This window comes from Molothrus ater, chromosome 5, assembly GCF_012460135.2.
Source record: "Molothrus ater isolate BHLD 08-10-18 breed brown headed cowbird chromosome 5, BPBGC_Mater_1.1, whole genome shotgun sequence".
Taxonomy (NCBI): domain Eukaryota; kingdom Metazoa; phylum Chordata; class Aves; order Passeriformes; family Icteridae; genus Molothrus; species Molothrus ater.
This window is the reverse complement of record NC_050482.2, coordinates 52,142,847-52,164,774: the sequence shown is the minus strand read 5'-3', so window position 1 is coordinate 52,164,774 and position 21,928 is coordinate 52,142,847. Positions and strand designations below refer to the sequence as shown.

Sequence of the window (21,928 nt, the reverse complement as noted above, 5' to 3'; positions counted from 1 at the left end):
TGCAGTGCTAGCAGCTGTGAAGACAGCACTGATGAAGGCTTGTTTTCCAGGGGCAGCAAAGTGCCTTGGCTCAGATTCCTGCTGTCCCAGTGGAGTGGTTATAAAGCATTTTCATGCTTTGTTTCTGGCTCAGATTGCCCCTGGCATCGATGTGAGCACTCCCCAGGGCAGGATGAGCTGCTGTTACCCTCTTCTCACATACATGCCAGCATGTCAGAGGCAGTCAGGAGCTGTATCTGTGGGAAGAATCAGCTTGCCTTCTAAGGGGAAGTTCCCAGGGTTTTCATAATTTTAAATGCCAGCACTAATGCATAAAGAGAAGTGATGGGGAGAGCAAAACTGAACTCTGCTGAATATAAGAGAGGGAGCTGTAGATAGCACCTTTAAACCTGGAAGATGAAGACCATTAGAGTAAGGGTAATTTCATAGTGGAAAACCTATTTTATTTTACCTTCTGTTGAGAGAAGTAAAATCGCAATGCAGTTTTCACTGCACAGTTAGGGACTGGCAGCCTTTATACACTCTACAGCCTATGGGATAGCAGAAGTAAAGGTGCTTTCTTTCTTCTGAGGTTTCAGAAAATAATTTTGAAACAAATGAACAAGAATGAGACTTTGCGACATCAATTACTTATCTCCAAAAAAGATATGTTCTAGCAGAAAGCTAGCTATCTAAAAGGCTAGAGGAGGTCACAAAGACTTATAACTTACACAGACTTGCTGATGAAATATGTAATGAATCTTGTCCACAGAGTCATTAGGTATTACAAAACAGTTTTGAGATGCCTTTTTTGGCAAATTAACTTTTAAGCCTTAGGGTTAGTGTGAGCATTCTTTGATGATCATAATGACTTGTCGAAATGTTGTCTTTTTAAGGAAATATGACTGAAATCTATGTCCATCCACCTCTTTGCTTGCTCTTTGCTCTCTCACCCTCTTGACCAAGCTGATTGGTGCTACCAGAATCAGCAAAAAGGCAAAGTATCTCCAAGTTACAAAGGTCTGACAAATTTCAGAAAAAATTGACAGCTGAGAAAAAATGGAAGCCTCAGATTAATACTGTCATTGAGGCAAAAGCTTCATCACAAACACAAGCATGGGCTGAACTAACCACAGTAGATGAAAAATATAAAGTTATACACCTGAAGTTTGATTGCATGGGAGGGACTTGGGGTAGGCAGAGGACTAGCTGGGGTAATCGTGGTAGGGGCAAGCAGAAAGATGAACAGATGTAGGATGCAAGTAAATAGAAATCCAGAAATTATTAATTCTGTTGTTACCATAACTGTTGTTTTTTTTTTTTTTTTTTACCACAAATTAGAATTCCAAATAGTCACAAACATTCAGGAGCTGCAGAATAAAGTCAGACACCAGGTTTCACAACAATTGCTATGCTAGATCTGCTAACGTTGCAGCACCAGAGCTCATTCTTACCTTTCCACAGGGTCAACCAAACGCTGGGTGGTAATGCTGACCTCATTAAAAGCAATTTTCATAAGCAGTCTCTATGCTTGGTGTAAGGACCTCATTAAAGAAAACACAGCTTAATAATATGAGGGTTCATTGGAGGTTAGATTTGTCAGTAGAAACTGGCCAGCTTTAGTAATTCTGTGACACAAACACAACTTATCTTTCAGAGATGAGGGAAAGGACAATCTAAAATACCAGTGATTTGTAAGAGGCATCTCAGATAAACCCAAAATTGAGTTCCTAGCTTCCAAATATTTAGGGCAGAATGTTTTAGAATTAGAAGTATCTATTGTTTTCTTTTCTAACATGGATGTCACTTCTGGAGGACCTGTGATGCCTAAAGATTTTTAGTTTTTTTCATATATTTGTAGCTTTGTAGAATTTAATATATATATTTATAGTTTCTAACACCTTCTTACCCTTTTCCCACCTTCTACGTCTTTTTCACACTGTAGAACTATAGCTAACCCTTTCTAACAGATTATGTCACACTCTTGAAATTTTGTTTAGTGTTATTTCCAAGAAAATAATTTCTAACAAGGACATCTTGTTTTGCACCAGCATTTGAGAGACAAAACAAGATATAAAGCAAAAAAGTCCCTGGAGACACTCCAAGGGGCAGGCCCAAGGCTGGGTCACCAGGGCAACTGCTCTCCTATTGGATGTACCTGCTAGATAGACTAATTCATTAACCTTATAAAAATTGTAGAAATCCTATGCCATGCATGCTCATAGCTATTTTTGTGCACCCGAAAGCTTTCATTAAATAACAGCCCTTTATAATATCACTTTAATATTGTTTGGAAAATTTTTCTTTTGATTCCAGGCAACAGTGGCTGCTTTGATTGAAAATTAATATGTTGATACAAAATCCCACAAAGGATGTGTTTTTCACCATCCTCCAATCTCACATATCTACCAAATATCTCAGCAGCCTGGGAAGAGAGTCAGCTGCTTATATTCAGGAAGGATCTCAGACATAATCCTTGTTTGTCAGAAGGTACAGGGTAGAAGGGAGCTTTTCCTCAGTAATTTTTGGGTTTTTTCCCCTCAGAGTGCATTGGAGCAGTCAAAATGGCAGCGCAGGCACCTGAGAGGAGCTGAGCCCAGTGGAGCGGCCATGGAACCCAGCTCAGCCAACCTCCCTTCCAGGGGTTTGTTTGTCACTGCTGTCCTTTGTTCTGGGCTGGGGGGGATGCTGCCTGTGGGAGTCCCTCGCCATCTCGTCTCTGTCTCCGCCAGCCGTGCGCTGTGGCCTGTGGGGGCAGTCGCCATCTCACCTCTCTCCAGGGAAGCCGGGGATGCGGCCTAGGGGGCGTGGCCGCCATGTTGTTTTTGTTCCTGATGGGCAATGCCTTCTGGTGGGTAAAACATGTCCTTTTGAACACTTTAGTTATTAATATTGTGGTTGTTACTCTGCATTTCTTATTCCATTGCTCTGTGCTTTCAGTAAGTTATTATCTCAACCCATAGTTTCTGCTTTTGTCCCTCCCTTACCAGAAGGGGTAGAGGTAGCAGAGCAGCTTATTTTGAATTTAAATTCCTGCTGGTGTTTAACTGCTACACATGCACACACACAAACTTCTGACTGTGTCCCTTCTTGGTACAGCTGTTTATGTATTCTTTGTCTTAAGACAAACTGACTTGATGGGGTTTTTTGGTGTACCATAATCCCAACCTGTCTACTCTCATCATGCTTTTGGCTGCCTAGTACTGAGGATCATGACTATGCTTAAAGGCAGAGATGTCCTCTGTATTGAAGCAGAAATGTAGCTGATCAAGTTGTTCCTTGCCTCATCCTTTTTCCCACTGTTTATTATTGAATTGACTGTCTTTCAGGCATTATTTCTCCCTCAGCTCCCTGAGCTGTGCTAATAGCCCACACTGCCTTCAGTCACAATTTAGGCTAAACTAGCTGATTTTGTACTGAAGCAGGCTATAAACACTCATACAACCTCATGATGCAGGTTGGCTACAAAAACAGGCAGAGGCTCATGATGGATAGCCAGTAGGCAGAAAAATCTTAATCCACTACAAGGTATATCCAATGGGATTTTACGTCTGTATCATTATATATGTATTATATATAGTCATAGAGACTAAGGCCAGAACTACAAAGTATTTTAAAGGGAAGCAAAGCTCCAATCTATCTCTTAAATCACAGCCTGTGTGGCTTCCTTAAAGACACACAGGGAATCTATGATGGAACAGGAAATTGAATTAAGATTCACAGGTAGCAAGTCCAAATTGCATTTTTTTTCAAAGTTGGAAGTCAAGTTAGAAAAACAATTTGCAACTAAGCACTGCACAGCAGTGGAATAGGAAAGTTTTAGTTTATTTAAAGTATAGCAACTTCTGTGAATTGCAGGTGTTATAGATTAACACTTTAATGGGAGCCACATGCATTGCATCCTTGATGTCTGACTACTACCGCAGGTTTAAGAGATAAAATTGTTTTGACATCTTAGGAGGACATGATGTTCTTTCTGAATATAGATCAAGCTGTCTGTGACATGTAAATGAAACTCTTCTGAGTATTTTTTTTTTAAAGAAATGTGATCAAAAAGAAAAGGTAGAGAATTTTTCATCCTTATATGCTATCCTGGGAGTCCAGTTCTAATTACAGAGTCTCTTTGGACAATGGCAGTGCTTTAATCTTGTTTTGCTGAAACATTTAAGCATGTACTTAGGTAAGGTTGTTTTCAGAACTGCATGTAAGTAATTCTTAGGTCACAATGCCTTTCCATGGTGCTGACTGTAATTTCCATTCATTGATTCTGATTGTCTGGTTTAATTTTTGGAAGATGTTTACATATATATTCATATAAGTTGCCATTAGTGTACATTGTTTTTCCCCTTGTCTGCTTAAATGTGTGCCACAGACCTCCTGTATGTCTCATGAAATATTTCTTAAACTGGTTTCACACTGCTTCTATTTTTTCTAGAATAATCCAAATTTTCAGTTTTTCTTTTCATTCTGTTATTTCATCTGAGGAAAAATCATTCTGTACTCTGAAGTTTTGTGTTGGAGACAGCCACCCTAAACTCTATAAGGAAGCAGAAGATGACGTGTCATGCAAATGGACCCAAACTCCACTTTCTTTCAACAAACAGGACATTCCCTTAACTGCACTGCCACTTCACAGAATTGCAGAATCAAAGAATCATGGAATTGTTTAGGTTGGAAAACACCTCTAAGATCACTGAGTCCATTCATTACCTGATCACTACTAAGGCTACCACTAAACTGTATCTCTTAGTGACCTATCTACATGTTTTGAACACTTAGAGGGATGGCCTCAGACTCTGCAAACTTCTGCAGAGTTATGTAATGTTCTGTCTCTGTGCTCCTTCTCCCTTTCACATCAGAATGGTTTGCTTTCCATCTTTAGCTTCTATGCTAACATGCCTCTTCTTCTCAGTGTCATGCTCTGTCTCATGCTCTTGCACAGGCTGTCCCCTCATTAATCACTATTTGGTCCTATCCATGCTTTTTCCCCCTCTATTGCAACAATCTGTAACTGCACGGAAGTCATGGACTCAGATGCTCACATCTACTCGCACTGCATTCTCTCTTTGGCTTATACAAATCCCTACTTATTCAGTATTTATGTATTTTCCCTTGTGTGCTCAAAACAAGGATTTATTTACACAGAGGCCACATGGAGGAAGTTATGGAGGAAGTTTGCCAAAGATTTTGTATACATTCACTAATTCAGTTTCACATGAGACAGAGTGCAAGAAGTAGCAACATGGGAAGCTTTCTTTGAAGAGGTTTTGTAACTTTTCCACTCATAGTTTAGTGGTACCATCCTTGGGCATGTGGCCTTGATTCAGAATGCCATGCATAAAGAGAGGCCCTTTGTTTTGTGCTACTTCATGGAGGAGAGGATGGAGCATAAACACATTCCAGAAATTGGTAAGACAGAGATGCTTAATTCGACAGCTACCTTCCAGGTGATCCAGAAAAAGAGGTATCTGTGCCCTATTTTTCTGAGTCCTGATGCTGTGGTTTTTCTATGAGTATCTGGCATCTAATTCCAGGAGTATTGTGTTTTCTGTGGCTTTCTTTTCTTTTTCCTTTCTGTCCCACTTACAAGAGAGCTACAATAGCTCCAACAGGATATTTCAGATTTTCTGAAACAGAAATGCAAAGGGATATACAACATTCAACATTTAACAGAGTTGTTTTGCCTTCTAATTTCTGTTTAAAGAAGCAACAAACCCTTAAAGCAAGACTGCCATGCTCATTATTCTCTGCTTTCTCTCAGGCACATGCTGTGTGAGTGGGAAAAATTACATCTCACAGTCTGATGCTGGCTACTTTCTCTCCCTTAGCTTGCCTCCATCCTTTTTCAGGGTTTTATCAGACCAAGGTGATAAATCAGGTAGAATGATCCTGCCATCAACTTTACTCTGGAAATCTAAATTAGGTGACAAGGAGAGAGATAGAAAGAGTTTGTGGAGAAAACACCAGTGATCATGGAGATTTCAATAACAGATTCTTCATTCTGTGTGGGAAAAGTGTCTTCCAGAACTGATATAATGTGCCATTGTGCACCCTTCAGTCCCTTCCAGCACATGGAAGCCATGCCATTATGGCATAAAACAATTTCCATTCAAAGTATCTAGAAATCCTGGCAAAAGAAGAGATTATGATTTACCCTGTCTTCCCTTTTTTCCTTTGACAGCCTGCTAAGTGCATAACTATGCTCATGGCATTCAGGGCAGTCTGACCCACTCATGCCACATCAGTAGATGATGCCTTCTCCAGGTAAGAAGGGATGAGAAAAAGGCCTCATGTTGCACCAGGGGAGGTTTAATTGGATATTAGGAAAAGTTCTCTCATTGAAAGATTGGTCAAGTATTGAAACAGAATGCTCAGAGATTTGATGAAATCACCATTTCTTGGAAATGTTCAAAAAGTGCCCAGTTGTGGCAGCTGGGGGCATGATTTAGTGGTGAAGATGGTTGGACTTCATGATCTTGGAGGTCTTTTCCAACCTTAGCATTTCTATGATTCTAAGACATAGTGGAGAACAAACGAGGTCAAGGCCTCATTGTATCCATGAAATGGAGAGCTCTGCTGATGGTAGCAACCACTTCTTAACATGCAAGATCATGCTAAGGTAGGGAATATTTGTCACCAGGCATAGATAGAGATGCATCTGAAAATGTTTCATTTTCAGAAAATTAAACAGAAAATGGATGAGAAAAAGTTTAATTACTGTTGGCAGGTTTAAACCCCTTCTTTGGACTTTCAAAACAGGAGAAAGTATGCACCAAGTTTGTATCCTACGCTCTCCTCTTCAGATAAAGAGGGCATGGACTGTCTAACGCAGTTGTGATTTATCTAACAGTCTGTTGCTGTTAGGCATATCCTCTTACTTTCTAACTCACCTATCTGCAAATAGGTGAGTCTGGGAGGTGAACACCATTATGTCAATGACCAAGGATAACTCTGTGAATCTGTGTCACACTTACAGGAGACAGACTCTGCAAAGAAACAGCTATGGAAAGTCAGCAGGTATCGCCAGTCCTAAGCCTTCTTTGAATAGCTTGCAGCTGAATTTTGGGACACAAATAAGGTGAGGTTTCCATTTATTTGATTTTCTGGCATTTAGATTTCATAAGGATAATTTTTAATCTTTTGTTTGCAAGCTACCTAAGATGACAAGAAACCAGAGTGTGAGACTTATAAAATCTTAAAATTGGGCAGTGCAATATTCAGCCTTAATGTCACTCTGTTGACTGGGGACATGGTGGCTTTTATGTAAAAAAAAAAAAAAAAAAAAAATCCAAAAAACCAACCAAACCAAACCAAACCAGAATCAAACCCAAAACCAACAAAAAACCCCAAACCAAAAACCCAACAACAAAACCCAGATTATAGGAGAATTGTGTCAGATAGGAGAATAAGCAGCAAGGACCTCAGAATAGCCATCATCTCTGAAGAATTTTGTTCTTGTTCCTGCTTAGCTCAAGCCAAATCAATGTAAGGGTTTGTTCCAATTCCAATTAGTCCATGGTAGGTCAGTATATCTGGAAAGTCCTAAAAAGATCTGTGCAGTTATTTCAGGAGACTGAGCAGCCCAATTTCTGTTCAGTTAAATGTCAGCTGAGCATACCTGGCACTTTGCAAGTATTGCTTCCCTGAAAAAGATGAAGGCTGACTCTGACAGAGAAGTAGAGGGTGAGAATGGAGAGATGCAAGTAGCTGAATCTCTTAAATGTTCCTGAGCATCATTAAAAATAAGGGTGACCAAGGAATGTAAATGTAAGACACCTAGGTCAAAACTTGAAGTGTGATTTTGGTGCAGCATCTCTAGCTACATTAACTGGATATAGCTTGAAACAAAAGAATTTGAAAAGTATTTACAATATCCTGAAGGTATTTTGACATCTGTGCATTTGGATGTTTTAGTTTTGTACTGAGGGGATAAAGGCAGAATAATTCCTGCTTGAACTTTACTCACTGGAAAAGTAAAATCATTGCTTTTGCCAATGAGAAAGAACAACTTTGAACAAGTTCTGGCCAAGTTCGTACCAAAGGTGCTGAACCCTTCTCTTTGAAGGGATAATATGTAGCAGAGATAATTTTTTACTGCATGCTGATATTTCCTCCAAATTAACTTAAACTGGCATTCTGCCTCAAAAGCTGAAAAATATTGAACCTGACACTCTGCTTGTTTTTTCTCCATTCAGAATGTCTACAGCTAACCTTTTTGTGACTTTTCTATTGCTGCTGGTTTTCCACTTAGATTGCTTAGATGTCCTTTCTCACTATTCTCAAAATCTCTGTTGGCCCCCAAGTGACTCCTACACTGTGACTCGTGGGCCTCTTTCATCAGGAGGCAAAATAATGGTCTCCTTCGACACATGCTGGATGTGTTCTGCACAGCTCCAGGGTTTCTGCTGCTGCTAATGAGATTTTTCTGGAGGGTTGGGAGAGATCATTAAGGAATGATTTCTGCAAGCCCAATATTAGTTTTTCAGTGTTTAACTAGGGGTGCCTCCTCACAGCTCAATGCTAATAATGGCAGAATGATTGCTTTGGTAGCAGGATGGTCAAGGATCATCTCACTGATGTCAACACACAGGTCCATCTGCTAGACTGAGTGTTTTTGAACTTTTGTAGTGATGAAAAAAATGAGTAATATTTTCAGACTTATAGTAAGGTGAGTTGTGGAGCTGCGTGCTAAGTGAAGGACTTGTCACAAGGCTAATAGTGACAAGCCAGGTATAACCTGGCTGCACAGAGAGGGAATTCCTACCTTAGTTAGGTATCCAGTCCAGTGAAGAAAAGAGAGAAAATTATCAGAAATACTTAGTTTGAGAGCAATCCCTGTCCTTGAAGACAAACAGGATGGTACTAGGTGGTGGTGGGTTGAGGAAAATGAAAACTGTCCTTGGAAGACAGCCTTGTCAGCTGCTGATTGTGGGCTTGGTTAGAGAATGGGAATCATGGGGAAGAGAACATTGGGATAGGAACTGTGGATAGCATAGAATAGCTATAAGAATAACTATAAGCTAGAAGAGCTATGGGACAGACAACACATAAGAATTTGGGAAAGAGAAAGGGAAAGCTCCCTGAGATGCTATTCATTAGTACTGTCAGAAAGGATTCAAGAAGATTGTGGATAAATATTTGAAGGGGAAGGTAGAAGTAGTGCAGGGAGACAGAAAAATGAGTAATTAAACATTCTTCAGTTGCTCTAGACAACATCCTTTACTCCCAGACCTGAGCTGACAAAGGCCTTAGGTTTCCCTATTTGCTACTTTGGAAGATAGCATGACAACCCTTAATTCTTGGAACTTGGAATGCTGAGATACAGGGTTTAAACACCACTGAAGTAGCTGAAAAATTGAAGAAAGGAGAGAGGCTGAAAGGCATCACTGATGTGGCATGCTTCATAGATTTTGCAAGAGCAGGAGAAAAGATCACCCTGATGGGGATGCCGTGCCTTTAAAAGGACCTTGGCAGGAAAAAAAGTGCATTTAAGAGGAAGCTTAGGTTTGGACATGCTGATATATTAAGATTCAAAAACAGTTAGTCAGGTCACAGAGCTTTCCTGGAACAGTAGCAGAACTGTCCAAAGGCTTAGTGCCAAGGGATTTCTGAATACCACATCTAAAACAAAGCAAAGTGTCCTTCTTTGTGAAGCACAGCAGGTAAAACCACTGCAGAACTAAACCACTGAGATCGTACATGAAAGCCACAAGAAGTTTGAATTCTGCTCTGCTTTACTTGCAGTGGTGCGCAAAAGATGATAAAATTTACATGGTTGCTGTATTTTGACATTCTGTCTGTTGTCAAACATTTATTGCTTCTAAAATTTTTGTTGAAGGGATGGCTAATTATTAAACTATAACAAAGATGTATATTTTCTCATATTAAAAATAGAATAGATAACTATAGGTTTTACAAAAAATACAACAAACAGGTGAAAGATTTCAAGAGGATCCAGGGTTAGAGAGCTATTTTTACAGGGAATTAATGATGTTTCTGTTAAGATACCAGATCATAATTACCTACTAACAGTGATAAATGTCTAAACAATCATACTGGCAACAACAGGAGGGCAGTAGTTACACATGGGGGTGTCTTTAGGGAACTGCAAAGCTCTGAGTGTAGATTAGAGTTGAAGGATCCCAAATTCCCCATCATTATTGGTCTTGAGGCTGTTTTCTTTCCTCCTGTAAAGCCAAACAGTCCTGGAAGGGTTTTAAACTCAGGTCAACAAAACTGCTGACAGAAAGGCTATATTCACATTAGCCGAGGGAGGAGTAAGTCTCTTCTTTGGGATTTACATCTGCACAAGAAGCAAATTTCCATTAAAATGGAAACACTTCCCAAGTTAGAGATCTTTTTTCTTGCTGACATCAAATATTTTCTTGTCCACTTGCTGTGTCCGCTCTGTTTCTGGCTGGAATTTCTCAGGGCACTTACGTTTGCCTAAATTTAATTCTTGCCTTAGGGTATGGTCTTGGCAAACTGTCAGTTGGCATGTGATGGGAAGTCAGGGCATTTCCCTGGGAAACGTACTCTCCAGTAAAATCTGTTCCACACTGATAACATTTAGATCTGAGAAAAAAAACAGCAGAAAAGTATGGCCGAGGGCCTTTGGCAACTTCAGAGAGCCAGAGTTCCTGCCTACAGCTGCTCAAAAAAGCCTGAATTTACTAGAAAAGAGGGAGCCTTTCTGGAAGCCATTAGGCTTGGAGGAAAGCTAAAGCAGCAAGATGTACACAGCTAGTTTGCATCACATGCAAGCCTGCAAGGACAGAAAAGGTAGGAAGTGAGACAGTTGCTACAGGGAAACTCATCTTTAGCCTGGGCACATTAATCAGCAATTTGAGAGTGATGCTATATGTGCACAACAGAGTAGGGATGCAAATGTAAGGGGCAGAGAAGGGGCTGGAGAAGCTGAATTGTTTAGACTCTTTCCATACCTCGACAGGTAAGCAAACTGAGACTGCCTTCAGCAAGTCTTCCTGTGAGTGGCAGATCAAAGGCAGTCTGGTTACCCATAAAACTTTCTGGATTGGTTTTTAAAGGCGTGAATGTCAATTGACTTTTACTCTTTAGAAATTATACCATTCACATTTCTCTCCTTTCATGGATACCAACAATATAGTTCTCTTCAAGATTATTAACAGCAGTTTAAATGAACTTAAAATAATTCAGGTGACTGTTCCTCTGGTAATTTAGCTGAAATCAGCCAGAGTTCAAAAGTTAGGAACGCAAGATGCATGGAGAGAATAAAAAAGTTGACATGCCAAGTGCAATAGCACAGGTATGGTGGTCTTCACTTCAAAAAGCAGCCTAAAAGCTGTTTGTTGGCAGATGAAAGGCAGACAGTGATTGTTACCACTGCTGCTCAGGATGAAATCCTGGAAACCGTAAGAATGGCTATTAGAATGAGGAGGCTGCGACCAGACATAGCCTGCTTCTTTCAGCAGTGTAGAACACAGCTCACTGAAGTGAGATTCCTAAGGTCATATAGAAAAGCAGCAAGATCACAAGAAGTTACACATATTGTTTGCAAGTAGAAAATTCAAGAAAGAGGCTAAAGACACCTTTATTCAGGGCTCAAAATCAGTGACACTGAAGAAACACTGATATATTTCTCTCTTCATCTCTGAAACAGCCTTTCTTTACTCACTGCACTTTCATCATCAGCTAAACTGTGTTTCTCTGTTCCGTGTGTTTAGAAATTGCAAATATTTAAGAATTTGATGGGGCTCTGTGAGTGGGTAGCTCAACTGCAGATATTATGCACAATTTATCTTTTCTCAGATTAGAATATTTAATGTAAATCTCTTAAGACAAAGGAAAGGCTGTGTGCTGTTTCAGTCCAAACTCCTGACCAATTGAATAGTTAACCATATATTTTAGGCCAATGGTGATTAATGGGTAAAACTTACTGGAAGTGAAACTTAGCCCATGGCTAAATGGCAGTAGGAGTAAGAATTGCATGCCTAAAAAATCAGGACTTTTGTGCTGATGATAAGCATACAAATTCTGTAGAACTCCTCAACTAAATCAATATCCAGTCATCCAGAATCCTTATGATAATTGATTTGGAGAAAATAGGACCTTCCTTCACAATACACTTACCTTCTCCCTAAAGATATAGGTAGTTCAAAAATAAGAAAAATACGAAATATCTTTGATTTTTGAGGCTTTTTTATTTTGCTAGATTAAGCTTAACCATTCTGCAACAGGTGGAAGCTTATTGAGTTATTTCTGAATACAATTTAGAACCTGTAGCAAAAAAGTTTAGAGTATTATTATAATATATTTTTTGTTAGAGTATTAATGAAAACTCCATGTAATTTGAAAGGCTGAAAAGTTCAACAAACTGATAAAGTCATTATTATGGGGAGAAGAAAATGAAAAATGTGTAAGAAATCTGAACCATCTCTTCTAGGCAGAAGCTGGTCTCTAAAGTGCTATGACCATTGCCCAGAAGTGGCACTCAGTTGCCTATGATTGCTTTTCCTAAGGCTTTGGACAGTAGTGTGGGGAGTGCATGCTGCTTTTGAGGGCAGCCAAATTACTTCTAAACTGCATCATGAGGCCTTTCTTTTGACTAAAGCGTTTTAGCATTTCATGGAAGTGGTCTTCCCCACAGCCTGTGGATGGGGCTCACTACCCAGGCAGCCCCAGCCTGCCACATCTCTCAGGGCTCTTCCAGAGACAACTGCTTCTCTCCAGGGAGTGAGTTGAGTGTTAGTAATGTTTCTTTCCCTCAAAGAGTGCAAGAGTGAACCCCTTGGGCCCAGTAGGAGACAAGTGCCCGAGTCTGTTAGCAGTGTTCAGCAGCATGAGGTGTGGCTGTGTACAGCCATAGGCTGTTAGCTTTTAAATGAAATATAACAAAGGCAATGGGAAAACAGAACAAACTGGATACAGGGGCATCATTCCATTACTCTAGACTTCAAGGGGCTTACCAAAATCAAGTGTATATTGCAAACATTTAAACAAAGAGCATGTGAATTCATGTTAAGCAGATACAGAAATACGTCAGCTGCAACAAATGATTTTATAAGTCTCTGTAACTGCTAGGAAACTGTCTGGATGACAAAGCCCCCCACATGTCTCTGAATTTTGCCCAAGGGACCACAAACTGACTAATGAACTTGTCAGTAAGGATGACAGGGCTTTAGAATTACAGCAGAGTAAGAGTTCCTATCCAGAATGCTGTAATGAGAGTGTTTTGTGCTGGCTGGATACCTGTATGGATCACTCCTTTTATTTCCATGCCCTTTGCAGCCTTTCGTGTTAATCAAAAATCTTGTATCTCCAAAACTGCCCACCAGACAGGCCCTGTTAGCTTTTTTCTCTTGCAAAGTCCCTTTATGGATGAAGACAGTTCAGGCTGCATTAGGGGTTCAATGTAGATCTTTCACCTTGTAAATTGCTTTAGCTGATGTTGGTTGATGCATTTCAAATCAAGCGTCATGTTGTCAGTGTTGCCTGTAACTTCTACACCACACTTCCCTCCCATGCCCAGGGTAGGCCCATGAATCCTGGTCTCCAGTATCTTCCTGCTGCCTAGCAAATTATAATTTATTTTACTACTTGTGAGACAAATCTCTATTTGACAGCTGTTTCATGGTGAAAGCAACTATTTTGTCAGCAATTCAGTGGCAGAAGCCTCTTCCTGGGACAAAAATCCTTTACTTAAACATTTCAAAACATCTACTCTGAGGACAGTGGAAATTCTATTATCTATAACTCACGTGACCTATTTTCCTATAAGAGGTGGAAAACAAAGCAAAATTAATTCATTAAGTACAGATTATGAGGAAAAGTAGGCTTTGTAAAGAAGCACTGCAGCTGGCAGGTATCTAGTCATTGTCATTCAATGGAGGCACCCTATGTTTTCAACACTGCTGCCCTGTGCTGACAGGTTCAAAGGTCCAGTGGCATCTTAGTCATAGGCACCAGTGGGCAGCCCCAGGCACAGGAAGGCAGATGGCACTGCAAAGCCTGCCTCTGTTTGAAGCTAGAACAAAACCAAATCCATGCCCAGAAAAGCTATTTATTCTGTCTTCATTATGGGGCTCTCACAAAGCTCTCACCCCGGGTGCCTGTTGCTGCCTGAAATCAGTGTGTCACCAGGGGATGTCCTGTCTCTCATGACAACTGTCATCTTGACCAGCACACTGTAAATAGAACCAGGGAATCACTGCCCCTAAACCCACAAGTTATCACAGTGTGTGTTGGTGCATCAGCACCAAGCAGGTCTGTGTCCTGAGAGGAGCTGCTGCTCTATAATCCCCCTCTGAGCCAGGGGCTGCAGCATCTACAAGGAAATCTTTTATTTCACGCAGTGTCAGGGAAGCTGGGAAATAGCTGGGAAAAGGTCAGCTCTGAAAAGATGCTTTTACGGACTCAGGCTTGCAAATCTTGAAGAAACTGCACAGTCTGAGACACTGAATTGTCAGAAGTTCCATTTGTACTTTTAAAGGTACTGGCTCTGTGGGAGGTGTGAGTTCATTCAGCTGGTCACTGCACAGCCTGCAGCGTGTTTGAACTCCTGATCTGAAATGCCCTGCAGATACCTGGCTAGAGGGGCTGCACTGGGAAATGTCAGTCCTGGCTAAAATAGGAAAAAAAGGAGGTGCTGTGGGAGAAATTATGACTAAAAATAGAATGTTTTCACCCTCATTACAAAATACAGGTAAAAATAAAATTCAACACTTCCAGTCTTTCCACATCTCTGAATGACAGCCAGGTATGAATTCATGGCACTTGTCTCACTGCTAAAAAAATGCAAAACAAAGGCAATTTCCACATTTATTTTTTGTTCAGTTTGTTAAATTCCAATGCTTATAACAGTGTTAAATTTGGTCCTAAAAACTGGTTTGTCCTGGGAAGTCTGCTGTAACTAATAACCCATTTATGTTCACATTACTTGTTTTAAAATGCAGATGGGATTAGTGGGTCTTCATTGTGAAGTTTTTCCAGTGAAAAGTGATTTTTTATCCAAACAAGGATTTTCCTTTTTTAATAATAATAATAATAATAATAATAATAATAATAATAATAATAATAATAATAATAATAATAATAATAATAATAATAATAATAATAAATTTTATTGTTTTTCAAAAGGAAAAAATGGATATAACCTCCTGGCAATAAATAATCTCTTTCTTTATAAATTTATTTGGTCTTATTCAGTTTTGAAAATTGAATGCATATCTTTTTTTCCTGTAGAGATCTCCAATAATGGTGTTTCGGTTTGTTGGTTTGTATGTTTGGTTTTTTGGCTTGGTTGGTTTTTCTTTTTTTATTTGTAAAACATGCCTGTGAAGAAATTTTAAAAGTTCCAATTAGTGGGTATTATTCCTCCTATGCTTTGAACAGAATACAATTGCTGGCTCTTTTGTTTCATAAATTCCCCATACAAATATACATTGTACCCAGTTTAGGTTCCTGAAAGATACAGGGATTAGAAACCTCTTTAGCCTGACTAAATCCTTTGGAAATTTAAAATGGAAAATATTATCATGGTTTGAGTGTTAAGTCTACCAAAATTTTGTGTAACCAGTTAATTATTTGCTTGAGAGGATCCCTAAATCTTCTTGTGAAAGCAGGGAGCTTTGGCAATGATGCAATCCCCAAACCAGAAAGGCAAGCACACAGTTGTCATGCAGAGTGGGGGGAAATGCCAAGCAGCTGAGGAATTTTGAAGATTTTTTGTTGGAACAGCTTTGCTGAGAGGACAGGTACACCCATGTAATTAAAAGGAACAGCTTAAGAAGAGAGAATTAAGGAAAACTCCAGGGAACTGATCAAATACAAACAGTTGGTATAAAAAACGTGTCTAAAGAACAGGCAAAAAGTGCCTCCAGAAAACGTGAAAGGGAAGAGGGAGGGAGTGCATTGTGAGCCGGTGCACAAATTGCAGGAGCAGGTGAGCAGATAAGCTCTGACTGCTCACTTCCTCCTGCCTCTAAAACAGCAGGACTGTGATGCATCCTACTGTAGTTACAGGAGTGCGTCCAAAGAACCTCATTATCCAAATGTTTCATTTCCTGACAGCAAGAACCTGCAAAACTCTGATATTTTGGACTGGCTGCTGAGGCCAGGAAGTCATGTTATTTTGTGATGGGAGTATCAAACCAAGGTGATAACTTTGCAGGAGGAGCTGGGAAAAGGTAGATCCTTTTTAATAAAAACAAATCTGTGCTGCCAAGATATAAATAGGATGGATACATTTTCTGCTCATCTGACTTTGTAAAAAGCTCTCTAGAACTCCTCAATCAGCAAAAAAAATGTATCTAAAATGTGATAGAAAGGAATTCCAGAGAGTTCAGGCTTGAGAAGTGACCATTCAAATGTCTTTTAAGGTGTTAAAGTTGCTTGGCACTATTATGGTTTCTGATGATCTTATAGATTTAACTTTTTAAGTGACTCTTTTCTTCTATCTGAAATGGGACCCTGGTAGCTAATTTTAATTTATTATGGCTACCTTGATTTGGCTGGCAGCAAGGTGGGGGTCAAGCAGATTCTAACAGTAGGGTCTTTTTAGGTCAGACAGTAAAGGGAATGGGTGTGGAAGCCAAAAGACTGAAGAAGAAAGAGCAGAAGGATAAAGAACAGTTAGAATAAGAGGTGTGAAGACATCACAGCTATCTACCTATCTGTCACAGCACACCTTCCTGTCACCTCTGCAGGACCACTGATGTCTAAAATATGTGAAGCAAAAGTAATTATCCTGTCTCAGTGGCTCTGGCTTTTTATAGAAGTCAGTTAGTTTGAGGCATTTTCTGTTCAAAATTAAATTAGAAACAGGCTTTTCAAAACAGCTGAGCTACTGAATGTCTCAGTATGACGTTTCCACACACATGCATGTGTTTTTGGCATGCAGCTGGCATTTTTCCCAGCTTCCTGAGACAAATGGCCTACTTCTGGGAACCTTTTCCCTTCAAAATCCCACCTCGATACAGCGTAGTGTTTTGAATTTCCAACCCTTTTTTTTTTTTTTTTTTTTTTTACGTAGGTGTCTGAATTTATAATACAGCCAGGTATTCCAGAAACAAAAAAATTTTACATGCTGAGGGGAATGATGCATTGAGCCAGCATGGGTTATTGTTTTTGAAATTGGGGAATATCTTAATGTAATACAACAAACTTCAATGAGGGAAGATCCTTATTACATATCTTTCATCAGAATGCAATAAAGGACTAGCAAGAGACAAATGTATAAAGTAAAGCAGAAGAAAGTAAAGAAATACATGGGTATCTTCTCTGTATGGGCTTTTCAGGTCTATGTATTTTGTAGTTCTGAGTCTATTTAACTATCAAAAAGCATGCTCAGAAATATGGACTGACAAAATATGTACCCTGCAACTCCTTTTCTTCTCTCTCAGTTCTGGGACGATGGAAGGATTTCAGGTGTGTGAAGGCCTCTTGAAAAAACAAAATGAAGTACCAGGGCATTGTTTTGGAAATGGAAATGCACCCAGCAGTAGGTAGAAACCCAAATTCCTTTGCTCCGCTGTTTCCATCACAGAAGAAACAGAGTTCTGCATTCAGGATGTCCTTGTGTGCTAGCATGGTAAGAGTCTGATGTATTTCAAGCTTATAATTTTTCTTTTCAAGTGTTTGGTTTTTCATTTCTCTTTTTTTTTTCCCTCTCTGTTGGGCAGATGATGGTTCTTATGAAGGGTCATCAGTATTCCTGGGAATGGATTCACTGGGGTAAAATAAAAATGGGATGTAGATTCTCTCCTTCCCTGCCAGTGCTGCCTGATTAAATAAGTGTGCTTCTGATTGTGAGACAAGAGAGGTATTGCACTGCCATGCAGCCAAAACCTCCACACTGGGGCTGTGTCTGGCCCAGTTTATGAATTGCTCTTATTTTAAAGAAAATCCTTGGCTAGCCCCTTATTTTTCAGATGCATCACAGCAGATTCCAAAAGATAGATTATGTCTGGATTTTTGCTGTAGGATTTCCTCTCTGCTCCTTTGATGAGGCAGAGTAAAAGTATTCTTCCCTTTTTTAAATAAAAGCACTGTGCATAACAATTTTCCATGTTTCTGAAATATTTGTGAATCTTTAGCAGAAAAATGTAGAAGGCCACTATATATTCTTTTTTTTTAACCTACTCGGGTGAAAAAGAAAGGCCGGGAGAGGACAGGAAATGGGACAATTGTTCTTTCCTTACAATCTAGAAGTCACTACTGATGGAGGTAATTACTGGGACAGTCTTTTCTGCCTTCTCCACAAGTGGAGGTAGTAAAATCAGGCATCAATACTTGAAGGGATGCTAGCAAGGAATAAGAACTGACATTGAGGTCTCTGTAAATGGCAGTTTGTCATTACATTGATGTGCATTGTTAAAAATTTTTATATGCTTCCAGAGGCTGAATATTTGACATATTTGTAGTAATGAGTGAGCCTTCCAAAGTGGATTATACAAAGTACAACATTTCAGGCTAATTTTGAGCACTGTGTTTACTTTGGAAGCCCTTTAAATCCACTCTAAAATGGTTAAACCAGAACTGTCTGCTGAAGCATTTTAGGCTTTCTGAAACAGAATTACAAGAGAAATTGCTTTTACAAAAAGTCAACAAAAATGTTTTGCCTTGCACAGGGCAAAAGTAGAAATAGTTACTGCAGAAACAGGAAACAGAAACAATTTCATTGTTCAGACAGCACATACATAGATTCTCCTCAGCACCTTCTTTCAGGAGAGATCATCCCAGGAATTCAGTACCACTTTCTAAGTGAGAACTCAAGAAAAATAGATTATTTCTTGTTATAGTGTTACACTGCCAGCAGTGACTGATAACTCAACCAGTCACTAAACCAGGGACTCCAGGTGAAGGCACTGGGACTCCTGAACTTCCTTAGCAGCTCAGAGGAAATGTTTCTTTTAATTTACAGGTTGTATAATTCTTTCCTTTCATTCTTTTTCTCCCTCCTCTACCCTGCCCCTCAATAAAGGTTAGGCAAATACTTCACTGAAAATGTTAGGACTTGAAAAAACTTTAGATCAGGATTGTTGCTGGCTGCATAGCAATGGGGCAGAGATCAGGGCAGCTGGTGCTGCACACCAGCAAGCAGGGGTCCTGGCAAAGGCTGTATACAGAAAACCCACTCATTGCCTCCTGCTGTCAAGCAGGCTTTTGTCAGTGCTGACAGCCTGTCCCCTTCACGAGCATCAAATTAATTCCAGCACTAAAATAAATCTCAAATTGAGCCGTGGCTGATAAAGAACCCACAGCATGTCCTTGTTACCTTCTACGTGTGCCTGTCTCCTGTCTGCTGGAAGGGCTCCTTAACCAGCTCTGCATGAGCAAACAGATGGGAAGCAAGTGAATCTAGCAGTCATCTTTCCCTCTGCTACCTCAGCCACTCTAGACTGTGACACATGTAGGCTCCCAATGGTGGGATTTACATAACAATTTAATTTTAAAGGAAGAGGACATATATTTTTCTGGCAGCTGTGTAATTAGTGTAGTTCCTCAGCAGACTCACCACTGCTCCTTATGCTTTTTACGAGAAAGTTAGAAATGGCAGACAGGTTTTAGCAGACAGCGGTTTTCTAGAGTGAAAGTCAAAGTCCTTGCTGGAATGGGTAAAAACTGATCCAAAATATAACTTCAGCTTCATTCCCTGCCTTCAATCTTACATGTCCTTTGATTTCCACACACAGAATTTGGATGTGTTCTAAGGACAACCCCAGGGTGCAAAGATAAAGATGGGAATATGATCTGGGGGCTTTATTTGTGGATTGGCCTACATATTGATCATAGTTATGCACAGTTCTGCTTTAAGTTGTATTAGTTCTGTTTTCATCTCAAAGCTTTATGCCTTTATGGTATTGATCTCATAAATACAAATACTTCAGAATAATTGCAGAAAACTTGAGAGAGGAGAAGAAAAGGCCTTGCATAATTTAAAATCTCTTCTAATTTTTTCTCTTCTTTATGCCATGGTTTTTGAGGAATGCTGGACAGGGTGGGAAAGATCTTCATCTCAACCTTTGAAGACAGGCAAGGGGATAATGAGAATTTAAGCAATAAGGCAGTAAAAGTATCTACACTAATTTTGTAAAATTGACAGAATAACAAGAGTTACATATTTGCTTTTAGTCTGCAGTAGATTTACCTTCTCTAAAGTCATGGTGATGAGTAGTGACAAGCACCAACCCCCTTGGAGAGGAGTAAACATTTTGTACTTCAGAGGCTTGTGGCCATGGAAGACATGGTACACTGAATACTATTAGTTCCCTGGTGCTCACCCCAGACTGATGGTGAAGTGCTTTGCTGGCCTGGAATGACCACAGGTGGCAAAAAAATACACATTCATTCCATCCATCTTGTGCCTGAGAGATCCTTTTGGGGAGGCTAAATAGAAAACAGAGAAGTGTCTTTGTGTGCAAATGCTTTCATTGTACTTCAAAGTGACAAAACCCCATTTATTTACCCAGGTCATGGTTCAGACTATCCTGAACTATCCTTGTTCCTATCTGATTCCATTGGAAGAATTATAGGGCAGAGGGTAAAGTTTGGCTACAGGTGGAGCAGGTTTCTTTCTGCTGTTCCTGCTTTCGTGCTTTTTTCCTTCACCCATCTTTTTTTTTTTTTAATTGAATTCTATGTTGAGATTATGTGCCTCTCTGCCTCTTTAATCTTCCACTTTGAATTCATTTGCAATGTGATAGAATGAGTTTTTGTTTCAGGAGGTGTCAGTGAGACCATGATAATGCATCTCAAATGGTAAAGTCTGCATCTTAATTGAGTACCCATGTTCCTCCTTGGCCATGTCCTCTGCCACAAATTCAGTATAAGGGGGCACAGGGATAAGGGGCTGGGGTTGAGGAGGGGGAAGGGAAAAGAGAAGGCACTGAAGAGTTTTAAAAGGATTTGTGTTAATTCCTTCAAGATGTCCCAATGTGATGTTTCTCAGTCAATAGAAGATTAGATTGAAGAGAGGATAGCCACTGTTAATCCTCTTCTATCCATTCCCACAATGGGTATTAATATAGGAACAAAACACAAACAAACTTGCAGAGGATTGTTTTTTGTTCATTTTTTCCTTTCACTGCATATCAAGAAGAGCACTGAAGATCAGAGTCTTTGGTCTCATTTTTCCCAGGAAGGCAGTAGTCAAGGGGATTGTCACATGTGCTGCACTGATTAGTCTGCAGCTGCAGACCTCTCAGCCCAGAGCAGTAACTGTAGCCAGGCAGAATAAGCATTTCTCCTTCCAGCAAGGTTGGAGGGAAAGGGCAGTGATTCAGGGTCCATGTTTCCTTTAAGTGAGACCATGTGATTCAAACTTTGTCATTACCATTAACCTTCTGGGTTTCTTTCCACATTTTTTAGGAAGAAATTTCCTTTGCATTCACTCAGTATCAGCATGAATATTAAAGAGTGTTTCCAGTCAGCCAGAGCCAGGGGAGCTGTGAGCCATTTCAATTCCAGTGTGTCTATCTGGCCCATTCTCTCACCTACCCCTTTATTAAGGCATATCTGGCTTATTTACATGCTACAAAGAAAGGGAAGCACTAGTGATTAACTGTTTCCCTCCTCATGCACTGATCAGACAATTATTAAATACATTCATGCATTGTTTGAACTGACTTTAGAGAGCTTCTGTATTCTTGCTGTCTTCTCCATCTCCCCCAGAGCAAGAATATATGTGCTAAAATAGGTCAATGTGCTCACCTTTTCTTAGAGAGCAGACTGGCAGTGAATACCGGAGCAAATGAAGAGGACATTGAGGTGGGGAAAAAGAAGAGTCTTTCTTCATTCAACCACCTCCTATTTTTTTTTCCTATTGATAAAAGAAGAAAAAAAAAAGATAAATTAATAAAAAATTAATGAAATATACAAGCCTGATCTTTAAATAGTCTCTGCCTAAATATGAACATCCTGACTCTTGACGGCAAGTATGTTCTGCCAGTATTAACCTTTGGGGAAGACT

At 39.8% G+C, this 21,928-nt stretch overlaps 1 long non-coding RNA gene across 2 annotated transcripts in view; it reads left to right on the top strand.

The window, feature by feature from the left end:
- Positions 1–21,928, top strand: part of LOC118697894 (uncharacterized) — a 143,104-nt gene that overhangs the window by 24,613 nt on the left and 96,563 nt on the right. For both annotated transcript variants that reach the window (XR_008508405.1, XR_004981816.1), the window contains exons 3-5: positions 6,161–6,243; positions 6,956–7,057; positions 17,361–17,548. This is a non-coding gene — a long non-coding RNA (uncharacterized LOC118697894). The remainder of the gene's footprint in view (positions 1–6,160; positions 6,244–6,955; positions 7,058–17,360; positions 17,549–21,928) is intronic.